Source organism: Astatotilapia calliptera, chromosome 3 (assembly GCF_964374335.1).
Source record: "Astatotilapia calliptera chromosome 3, fAstCal68.1, whole genome shotgun sequence".
Classification (NCBI taxonomy): Eukaryota; Metazoa; Chordata; class Actinopteri; order Cichliformes; family Cichlidae; genus Astatotilapia; species Astatotilapia calliptera.
This window is the reverse complement of record NC_137424.1, coordinates 73,135,437-73,147,571: the sequence shown is the minus strand read 5'-3', so window position 1 is coordinate 73,147,571 and position 12,135 is coordinate 73,135,437. Positions and strand designations below refer to the sequence as shown.

Here is a 12,135-nt window from a genome sequence, read left to right as displayed (position 1 = left end):
GTTTCTGGCTCCTTGTTTGGTTTGTTTCGAGCCCTCCGTCCTGTTTCCCCCGCCGCCCACCCTGGTTGGGTTGTTTTTGTTGTTTTTTTGTTTTTGATGTTTTGGTTTGGGCTGTCTGGAAGCCAGCCCCTAAGGGGGGGGGGGGGGGGGGGGTACTGTTAGGATGCCTGGGTCGTCGACCCAGGGTTTTTGGAGTTTTTGGAGTTTATGATATTATTTATACTTTCTAGTTTTTGGTTTCTTTGAGTTCTGTCTTATGGCTTAGAGCAACTAAAGAAGACAGAGACTGTCTTCTTTAGTTGCTCTGTCTCCCCTATCACCTGCATCCCCTTGTCTAGTTCGCGTCTATGTGTATCTTAAGTTCCTATATCCCCGTGTTCAGTCAGTGTTTGTGTGTGCCCTGTTCCCACGTCTCTGTTCCCTTTGTAGTGCCTGCTTATGAGCCTGTGTCTGTGTTATGTGTTTCCTGTTTTACTTTGAAGGTCTCTGTCTTTTCTCAGTGTGTTCAGTTTACGCTTCTTTGGTCTCGTCAGTTCTGATTTGTCCCAGCTGTGTTTCCCTCCTGTTACCCATTCCCTGATTGCTCCCTCTGTGTATTTTAGCCAAGTGTTTCTCTGTGTCTGTGTCGCGATCTACCGTTTACTTTGCTGTGTGTTTTGTCAATCTGCCGGTGTTAGTTTATTTTTGAGTTTTTCCAGTTATGTTATGTTTGCGTTCAGCATTAAAGCTGTTTTGGTTTAAGTTCTGTCTCCGGAGTCTGCACCTTGGGTCCTATTCCTGCCTGCACACAGCCTCACCTAACAGAAGATCGCGACCAGAACATGGACCCTGCAGACTCTTTTTCTTCTGAGTTCTACGGTGAGATGGAGCGGATGGTGAGGCTGCTCGACCGCATCGCCCAGTCCCCGGATTTAAGGACCATGGCAGTGGGGCTGAGCGCGGTGGAGGCCATCATTCGGCATAATCCCCAGCTTAGCCAGTTCGCTAAGGACACTGAGTTGGGGAACACCAGAACTGCCTGGAGAGAGCAGGTCAGGGCTATCAGAATCAGAATCAGAATACTTTATTGATCCCTGGGGGAAATTATTTTTTGTTACAGTGCTCCATTTTAAACCAACATTAAGACAAGACAGACAATACGCTAACTAAGAATAGTACAATATATACATATATATACATACATACATACATAAGTCACTTATAAATAAATATTTGGAAAAGAAACATGTGTAGTTGTAGCAGCAAACAGTGTGTTAAGTGGATGCGTTGTACAGGGAGATGGCCACAGGCAGGAATGATTTCCTGTGTCGTTCAGTGGTGCTTTTCGGTAATCTCAGTCTCTCACTGAACGAGCTCCTGTGACTGACCAACATGTCATGGAGTGGGTGGGAGGTGTTATCCAACATTGTCTTTATCTTGGACAGCATCCGCCTCTCTGACACCACCTTGAGGGAGTCCAACTCCATCCCCACAACATTGCTGGCCTTACGGATCAGTTTATTAAGTCTGTTGGCATCTGCGACCCTCAGCCTGCTCCCCCAGCATGCAACAGCATAGAGGATCGCACTGGCCACCACAGACTAGTGAGCTTGCTCTCTCCCTCACTACGTCTTCCCCACCGCTGCCGCAGGACAACGCACACTCTGCTTCATCGCCACTGCAGGTTTCCTCCCCTTCCTCACGCCAGCTGGGACCTTGTTCGCCTGTCCGTTCGCCTGCCTTTTTCCTGGCGGCTGTGTGGTCGGAGGATGAGGAGGAGGTCTCCGTTTCTCCACCGGTTCCTGTTCCCTCGTCTAAAAGGAAGCGACGCCACCGTCGCTCCTCTCCTCGGTCATCCGTTCAGCTTCCTGTCTCCGCTGGAGGGTCCGAGGGGTCCGTTCAGCCACCTGTCTCTACTGGAGGGTCCGAGGAACCGCTTCAGCCACCTGTCTCCGCTGGGGGGTCTGAGGAACCGCTTCAGCCACCTGTCTCCGCTGGAGGGTCCGAGGAACTCCTTCAGCCACCTGTCTCCGCTGGAGGGTCCGAGGAACCGCTTCAGCCACCTGTCTCCGCTGCAGGGTCCGAGGAATCGCTTCAGCCGTCTCTTCCTGCTGGAGGGCCCGAGGAGCCGCTTCAGCCGTCTCTTCCTGCTGGAGGGCCCGAGGAGCCGCTTCAGCCGTCTCTTCCTGCTGGAGGGCCCGAGGAGTCCGTTCAGCCTCACGCCTCGTCAGCTGGAGGGCCCGAGGAGCCCGTTCAGCCTTCTGCCACGTCAGCTGGAGGGCCCGAGGAGCCCGTCCAGCCGCCATTAGCCTCTGCCTCGGCTATGCCTGGTCCAGCTTCGGCCTCAGCTTCTGCAGCTCCGCCTGGTCCGGCCCCAGCCTCTGCAGCTCTGCCTGGTCCGGCCCCAGCCTCTGCAGCTCCGCCTGGTCCGGCCCCAGCCTCTGCAGCTCCGCCTGGTCCGGCCCCAGCTTCTGCAGCTTCGCCTGGTCCGGCTTCAGCCTCAGCCTCTGTTCTTGTTTCGCCTCCGCCTGGTCCAGCTTCGGCCTCAGCCTGTGCTTCGCCTGGTCCGGCTTCGGCCTCTGCAGCTCCGCCTGGTCCAGTCTCCGAGGGTTCAGCTTTGTCTGCCCCTGAGGTCTCCAATCTGTCTGTTCCTGCACGTCCCGCACGGCCTGCTCGTCCTGCCCGGCCTGCTCGTCCTGCCCGTCCTGCCCGGCCTGCACATCCTGTCCGGCCTGCACATCCTGCACGGCCTGCACGTCCTGCTCATCCTGCTCGTCCTGCACGGCCTGCACGTCCTGTCCGGCCTGCACGTCCTGTCCGGCCTGCACATCCTGTCCGGCCTGCACATCCTGCACGTTCTGTCCGGCCGATGACTGGACATCGTTGCCGTCATGGACAGCCCTCTGAACTACGCCGCCATCATGGACGGCCCCCTGAACTACTCCGCCACCAGTGCCTCCCGCCCGGCCGGCCTCCTGACCTGCTCGGTCGCCGTCGCTGCTTCCCGCCCGGCCGGCCTCCTGATCTGCTCCGTCGCCATCGGTGCCTTCTGCCTGGCCGGCCTCCTGAACTGTTTTCTGGGCTCTTGGACCATCAGCCTCCGGGCCGCCCCCCTGAACTGCCCGGGATTGGACTATCGTGCTCTCAGCCTCCGGGCCGGCCCCCCTGAACTTTTTTGAGACTATTGCCTGGGCCTCTGCGCCTTTCGTGGGCTCTTTTGTTTGTTTGCTTTTGGACTTTGCCTGGGCCTTGGTGCTGTTGTTTTGGACTTTGTTTCTGTGTTTTGTTCTGTTGCTTTCCGGGCTCCAGTGTTTGCACTTTTTTGTTTTGTTTTGTTGTTTCTGGCTCCTTGTTTGGTTTGTTTCGAGCCCTCCGTCCTGTTTCCCCCGCCGCCCACCCTGGTTGGGTTGTTTTTGTTTTTTTTTGTTTTTTGATGTTTTGGTTAGGGCTGTCTGGAAGCCAGCCCTTAAGGGGGGGGGGGGGGGTACTGTTAGGATGCCTGGGTCGTTGACCCAGGGTTTTTGGAGTTTGTGATATTATTTATACTTTCTAGTTTTTGGTTTCTTTGAGTTCTGTCTTATGGCTTATGTCTCTGTCTTCTTTAGTTGCTCTGTCTCCCCTATCACCTGCATCCCCTTGTCTAGTTCGCGTCTATGTGTCTTCATAGTTTTATTTTGGAGATACAGCAATTTTTATATACTGCAGGAAAAACAAAAACAATCCTATGATGCAAATTTGCAAAGAAAACAGCAGGTGCATCAAAATAAACTATTTCCAGCAGTGCAATTCGAGTTCTAAGCATCCCAGAAACTATTCAGAAAAGTCAAACATGACCAGTATAGGCTTTTAAGGCCTACAAGTAAAAAAACTACATTTTCCGCGAAAATGACATCACTTCCGGTTTCGGGCAGGAAATGGCGGACATGTGATAGTTAGCGGTGACGTCTGTTTCAATGTGCCAAGTGTTACGAACAGCTGATCGGATCGGCAAAGCGTGTTTCTGGAATATTATGTTTTTGTTCCTGCAAGCGCTTTTTATGCAATTTATGTGGAAGGAAACCGTGACCGAGGACAAGCTGATGGCATAAGATGTAAGTTTCATATGCAAAACAAATTATTGCGCTAGCTTACACGGTTCAGGTTCTACAGGGATTTAAAAATAGTTACACAAAACAGAGTGTGCTGCTCTGACCGGCTTTAAAGGGTTAACAATAACCATGTATTGAATAATGACTTTAAAAAATAATATAAAATAGTGTGCAACACCACTGAAGTTTTTTTTACCTCTCTTTTCAACCAACGGCAGTCACTCTCCTCTCCAAATAACTTCTGCTTAGCTTTCCGAGCTTCCCTCGGGACCTCTTAATCAGCGGTCTCCAACCTTTTTTGCGCCACGGACCGGTTTATGCCCGACAATATTTTCACGGACCGGCCTTTAAGGTGTCGCGGATAAATGAGGGAGGGGCTAATAATCGGCTCAGTCATTTTTAATGATCGTTGAAAGCCCAGATCGTAATCGTGATTAAAATTCGATTAATTGAGCAGCCCTACCTGCAAACATTCAGATTAGTGCAGCATAAATTCATTCATGAGAGGAAATTACAGTGAGAACATGTGGAGGCTGTTAGATGGATAACATAGCGAGTTCAGTGCATTGATGTGACATTGTCCTGAAGGATTGTTATTCTTTATGGTTAAAGAAATTGCACTATTCATATTTATTATAAATAATCCTAATTACACATCTTGCTTCCATGTTTGTATTCTGTGTCACTAAAAATACATTTTATTTTAGTTTTATACATTGATTAATGACCTGCAGAATCTCCTTATCATATTAAGTGATTCATAATTGTCACTTTATGCTTTCTCCATCTCTAAAGTGATGACATCCTTGCATTACATACTTTAGGTTCATTTTCTGCAGGCAGGTTTCTGACAGAGAACAGATTTACACTATAACATGCAGCGTTCTATAGATGGACACATAAAGAAATGAAAAATTACATGTTTTTGCTAACTTTCTAAACACTTTGTTACATTTATGATAAAGTAGATTAAACACATTTACGTCGGCCTTGGCTCATTAGTTCTTGTCTTTAAATGAACTTTGTCTGTGTGTGTTTCAGGTACTGCACTCTCAAAGACTGAATGAACCAGCATCGCAGCCATGGGTCACTGTGAGCATCACAGGGAAGGTTGAAGTCGCCCACTGCACCTGTATGGCCGGAGTCGCAGAGACCTGCAGCCATGTCGCTGCTCTTCTGTTTAATGTAGAAGCAGCAGTGTTGATCTGTGGCACAAGGACTGTTACAGATGAACCTGCATACTGGGTTTTGCTGGGTAATATGACCAAGATAACCAAGATAACCAAATATGACCAAATAATGTAAATATGACGGTGCATCACGAAAGATTGATATCAAACTGATCACTTGACCAATATTACGTTACTTGCTGTTCAAGTGAATCAACAAACGGCGAAATGAAAAGTCGAACAAATGCTATTTTTTTTAGAGAGTCTTAGCTTATGTGTGTTTATTTCATATTTTCAGTTCTTACCCTCCCCGACTAAATCGGTTTCAGTTATGTACTGAAATATAAGAATGGAAAATAGAGGGATCTTTCAAAGAAAAAACTCAGGTAAATGTTATTTTATATGTTATGTTTTGTATGTTGTTCAGTATATTTCTATGCAAAACAAGAGGGATTTCAGTACACAGCAGGATATTCACATTTGTAACCAGATATTTACATACACTTTAGGGAGAAAACATAAAACATTTTTACTGTACAACATCAATTTAGATTAAACTTTTGTTTTAGATAAATATTGAAATATATTTTGAATTAGTTAAATGTCAGAATAAAGAGAGACAGCTGTCTATTTTTTATCACTTTGATCAAATTTAGGAGTACATATACACTAAGTTTATTGTTAATTAATAAGAAAACTCCAGACGATTCCATTCTGAGCTGAAGAAGCTTCTGATAGGTTAGTAGAGTCCATGTGAGTAAATTGGTGGAAATGGGTAAAATCAACAGATGTCAACCAAACCAGAAAAAGAACTGTGGAGCTCCATAAGTGTGGCTCAATTTTGAATACAATTTGGTGCCATTTGCAATTAAGAAATACAGACAATTTCTCTCTTTCCTCTTAAAGTTAACAAATATGTTTTTTTATTTATCAATCTAAAAAAATAAACATTTAGTCTGATTTGATGTTACAATTAAAAAAGTGTTTGTTTTGATCTGAAGAGTTTGTAAATATCTGGTTTCAACTGTATATTTGATGATTGTCAGCACAAAGAGAGAGAGAGAGGAACAGAGAGGAGAATGAGGACAGAACAGAGATGAACAAGAGCAGGTGAGACACACATGTTAGTCAAATGGTTGTTTACCAAAAGTATCACCGTATCATAGGTACTCATGTATCTCGTACCTAGTGTTTCTTTTTAGGTTTGCTATTTTTCAAATTCTACATTTATTAAGTTATGCAGGCTTGTTTGCACAACAAGGCTAAATAATTATATAAACTTTTCTCAATCTAAATAGTGGACTTTGGTAGAATTAAAAAAACAAGTGTAGTGCAGGTCTATGATGATTTTTTAGTGCTACTATCATCTAGTTCTGATTCTTGTTCTGTCTTGGTTAAATCCTATATAGTCCTGATTTTGAACTGTTGTAGTCCAGTTTTAATTCCGGATCAGTTCTGGGTCTGGTTGAATTGGGGTTTAGTCCTCGTGTCTTGATACAACTCCGACTTTGTTCTGCCTTGCTGCTCAATTAAAAAACTAGTTTAAGGTGTTCTGCATATGAGATATATATTTTTCGCTATATGAAGTCATTCTTTTCTGAACAAAACTCAAAACAGAGCCTATTAATCTTTCAGTCATTTCTACCCCCCCCCCAAAAAAAATAAATAAATAAATAAATAAAAAAAATCCCACATGCATACTACCCTTTAGGGCTAAGCCCCGGGTGTTTCAAATGTCTGGCTCCGCCTCTGCTCTACAGACTGTCTAACTCCAGTGTATACCAAGCAATCTATTATTCTTAACAGCAACAACATAAACTGAACCCACATTAAAGTTGGCTCGGTGCTTACCTTTATATGAGCCCACAAACCGAGAGAAACTCCGTGATGAAGCTGGAAGTCTTAAGAAACAGATCAGGGAGCAGAGACCCACGTGGTTCACGCTGATCTCGGCTACGATCCAGGACACAAGGGTGTGCAGATCGATGCAGAAATTAATCCCAACGTTGGTAGTGGTATATGTTCCTGTAAGTTTACTACTTTACTCCCGTTTCATGAAAAAGTAGCTCTCTCTGCTCGACTCCTCTCCTGCACACACACTTTGCTCCGCCTCCTTTTCCGGCTCTGCTGTGATTTGTTGCTGTGCGGTCACGTGACTAAGCAGACCAACGTAGCCATGTGGGGTGTTATTTCAAAAGTAGCGCCTATCTCCTTTTCCTTAACTCTTTTTCTTGCCCTCGATGGAAACGTCATCGTGGGAAGGAGATTTGCTAAGGACTCAGGGAAAGAGAGGACCGGTGCTGAGAATTGGAACAGCTTTAGGCTGTATCCCACTTGTTGGGTTGCGGTCACGTGGTTCTGATGACGTGCGGAGGCAGCGCGATTTTTGAGTGGAGGGCGGAAGTAAACATGGAGGACACTGTGGAGAGTCAGGAGAGCAGCTATTGTGCAACTTTAGACCCCGTTTCTCGGGAGAGATATAAACAGATAGTTAAAAAAATATATCGGACGTGATCCGTATTCTTTGAAAATGTCCGAATACACCACAGAAGTAAAGGATTTGCCTACTATCGAGGCTGTGGATATCACCAACTACTTGGTCCTCCAGACTTCTTACTACACTAGGCAGCAAATGAAAGCTTTCAAGAGTCTGGAGGCGTACAATTTTTTTGTCAGCGGGTGGGTCCACAACCTTGGAACAAAACGTCTCCGTGATGGATACAGTTTGGTGTTTGCAAGGGTGAGTGTTTGTTCTTATATTGCTTTATCTTAAACACGCTAACAGTTAGCGGTAGCGGCTTTAACGTCAACAAACATGCCACATCCTTAGGACTTCGTTAGAGTGACAGTTGTTTGTTTCAAGGTAAACCATTCTCAGCGGTCTAACGAGACACCTCTGAAGGGTGTCTCGGGCTCTCAGCCGTCTGTTGCATATCCAAAATCGCCTCTGCACATCGATGCTGTTCTGCCTTAAGCTTCATTCTTTTCTCTCGTTTGAGAACTGATTCCGATCTGGGTTTTCGTTCGTAGCCGAGATTGACCGTCGGAGCCCAGTCCTCCGACTCTTCGTCATCCAAAGCACTTGGGCAGCCTATAGTCCCAATCAAGTCAATATTAGACTACTAACTTAAAAGCACTAAGTAAACGAGAATTTAACGACAACCTAATGCTAATAAGTTCGTTTGCAAACATAACATTACCTCTGACGAAGTGGTCGCTGCAGACACGGGCATTGGCAGACTCTGCTCCTCCCGACTGTAAACGTAAATTTAAAATCCATTTTTTCCTACGTTTTTCGGTTAGAATTTTCCATTTTTCTCCTCTTCGTTGGGCTATTTTTGGTACCCTAAAATACCGTTTATCAGTTTCTCTGGTCGACCTACTGGAGCATCCGTAAACACAACAGGACATAGGCATTTTGCGTACTGTCTGTCTGTGATTTTGCACTTATCTTTTTCACTTCCGACCGCCAGTCAAATTTCGCGCTTTACGTCGACGTCACGTCTACGTCAAATGAAACCTAGCTATTCAGGTTCGGCAGCCCTAAAGTACGCAGCCTTAACGGTCCACAAGGGCCGCGTACTCAAAGACCGCTAAGGCCGGAAGTGCGAGGCTTGTGAAATACCGGTCGATCTCCGTCGCGCTGCCCAGGTTGCCTAGCAACCATGATACTAACCGCTGGAAACGTTTCATACAGCTTTGTTTGAGAGAAATGAAGGAGAACATATTTTGTTCATTTGTTCGTTTGTTTCTACACGAGCTTTAAATTTAATAAGTATCTGAGGCTGAGACCACATGACTGTAAAACATGATTGTTGGGCTTCATTTCTGTACTGAACAGTCATTTTAAGATTAGCTAGTAAATAACAATTATGTTGTTCATGAGACTAAAGTCAGTGTAAATATAATATGGCCAATATTATAGTTATTATATTAATCATTATTAGTTATTACAGCAGTGAACTTGAACAATTCACTTTTATTGTCACATGTGCAGGTAAATGGCCTGCATTTGTATAGCGCTTTTCTAGTCCAAAGCGCTTTACACTACATTCAGTCATTCACCCATTCACACACACATTCACACACTGGCGATAGCAAGCTACATTGTAGCCACAGCTGCCCTGGGGCGCACTGACAGAGGCGAGGCTGCCGGACACAGGCGCCACCGGGCCCTCTGACCACCACCAGTAGGGGTTAGTATCTTGCCCAAGGATATTTGGCATGCAGCCAGGGTGCAGCCTGGGATCGAACCACCGACCTTCTGATTAGTGGCTGACCTGCTCTGCCACCTGAGCTACAGCCACCCCAGGTACACTGGTACAGCACATGTGAGTGAACTCTGTGTCAAACACTGAGCTTCAGTAAAGATTCAAGTTTCAGTTATTTATATTTCCCATCACCATAAATCTTCACTCAAAGACAAGAATCTTTTACAGTGTATAAATACGTATAGATGTATCATATGTAAGAGACAAATATTGTTCATTTAATTTGTTGGCATTACTAAATTTGGCTCAATGCTTACATATATGTGCAAAATGAAAATGTACGAGCTGTGATAACTGTTTCTGATAGAATGAAGAGTAGACTGATATATTAAATATTCCTTTATTGGGTGAGAAAATCAGACCATGTCATAACTGCTTTAAGTCATGTAACTACAGGGGTCCAACAAAGAATGGCCACGCATCATACTGATGTCTTCGGAAATTTATTTCTCTCTCTCTCTCACTCTTATTGTCTTCAGACACCGTGAAAACTGAAGAAACACAAAGTTTACAACATAAATGTTTTGAGCTTATCAGTCTCTCATATCAGTGTCCATAAACAGTTTTGTGCAAGCAGAACAGAGAAAATGCACAATAATGGATATCACAAAAATGTCCTCTCATTACCACTGTAGAACACGTATGCAACATTATACAAACAATATACACGAAACCATACCGTTTGCGCCTCTTGGACCACATGCAGAATAACATTAACGCTGAGGCTGTAGATGCATCGGTAGCCATGTATCCATGCTAGCTCCACAATGCCATGGTTGTGCTCTCAACCAAACTCTGGTCATGTGACAATTACAAACTTCACCTCAAACAAACTTTACAGCACTTTACATATTTAACAAACCCATATTTTGTAATCACATATTTGAGACATGTTTTTTTATTTAATGTTAAACTTTTATCATCTTATCTTATAAATAAATGAACTAAATTAAGCATGAATCTATCACAGAAACATGAAATAACCAACTTTATTTTAACTGTCTCAGGGACAGTTACAAGTCATACAGAATAGATATCAGAGCCTTAAACAGGCTGACTTCTACTAAATGGGTCAAACTGTGCAGAAAGTCTACAAACACATAACATCCTTATAGAATATGATGTAACATTATAGATCAACTTACCTCAGAATATTTAAAGCATATAAACAATCACAGCAATATGATACAACAAACACAGCAGTGCTACTGATCCAAAATACTCAAAGCTTCATATAACTGAAACAAACATTTATTTTTAGCTCCATTCTGCTGCTGATACATACTTTAGGTTTCTGAACATTAAACTTGTTGCTGCCTTTCATAGTGTGTAACCTGAAGGCCCTGAGTACTTTCTCCCACACTGAAAACACTGGAATGATCAAATTATTTGAACATTACCTAATAAGACTGATTCAGGACAGACAATTAATTATTTTAAACTTATCTAGCAGTCCTTCACAAACAGGGAACAGTCTGTCTATTCTCTCCATCTGTCAGCTGCTCCTCCTCCTCTTCCTCACACTGTCGAGTTTGTCCTGGTGGATCATCAGGGGTGCAAAGCCTCACAGATGATGTGCAGCAGTGGGTCCCTCAGTCTGTCCTCACTCTGGACACTTGCAGTCATCACACATGGAAATCAAATGTGTGATAAGCTGCAGGATTCAAACACAAGTGTAACTTATAAACACATGTTCATACTTTTATTCCACAATCAGAGAGAAAGAAACAGAGAGAGAGTGCAGGACAGACAGACGGGTGGCAGTCTCAGGTGTATACACTGCTACAAAACAGCACAAAAGAAGGAGGATTTAGTTTGTGTTATTACAAAACAAGAAGAGTTTCCAGATGATACAGTGGACACATGTGTGACTGCTGTGATTAAAGCATCTTTCTTTCAGCTTAGCGAGTGAACCGTCAGCTCGTTCAAACACACGTTAAAGTCCGTTTGGCTCGACACCACCGAACAGAGACAGCAATATAACACAGCTAACATTAACAGTGCAGTGAATCCTGCTTGTGCCGTGATATTCAGGACTGCAAACCGAGCAGCATCACTGACTTTCATCTTGTTGTGTTTGTGGATATATGACTGACTTTAATTATCAATAAAATGATCACATTCTCTGTAAGATTAAGGTCGACTACTGAACAGCATATATTTTAAAGTAAAGACTTTTAAACCAAGTTAGTACAAACATCACTAATATCACATAACTTTGCCGACCATTATTTACAGCATTACGGGCGGAGGATAGTCCTCCCCCTGCTGTGGGAGATGTTCACACCTGTGCGTCCAAACTGCAAATGTATGGAAGAAATATAGTATCATCAGAATTCAAGTATTTTTAGACATTGAATTTATGACACTGATTTTTTATCCTCCAAATTTCCCTGCAAAAATATTCACCTGCAAAAATTCACCTGCAAAAATTCAACTGCAAAAGTGATGAACTTTAATGACCCAAGCCAGAGCAATCAGCACCAGATCGAGTCGAGTGGCTCTCAGCCAATTAAATTACGCTGTTTGATCACATGACACCGTTAGCCAGCAGTGTGTTTCCTAAAAGAGAGCTGTTTAAAGGCGAGTGATTAAGTTTTTCTCCTAAATAGAGATCATTACAGAACG

At 44.1% G+C, this 12,135-nt stretch overlaps 1 long non-coding RNA gene across 3 annotated transcripts in view; it reads right to left on the bottom strand.

Annotated features, from left to right (window-relative positions):
• Positions 1 to 8,814, bottom strand: part of LOC113010401 (uncharacterized) — a 34,729-nt gene extending 25,915 nt beyond the window's left edge. For 2 of the 3 annotated variants that reach the window (XR_013906556.1, XR_013906557.1), the window contains exons 1-2: positions 8,437 to 8,813; positions 7,088 to 8,327 (exon numbers count right to left, since the gene is read on the bottom strand). This is a non-coding gene — a long non-coding RNA (uncharacterized LOC113010401). Of the gene's footprint in view, positions 1 to 7,087; positions 8,328 to 8,436 lie in introns of all 3 variants that reach the window. The other variant, XR_013906555.1, reaches the window with a different exon arrangement.
• Between the last annotated feature and the right edge of the window lie 3,321 nt (positions 8,815 to 12,135).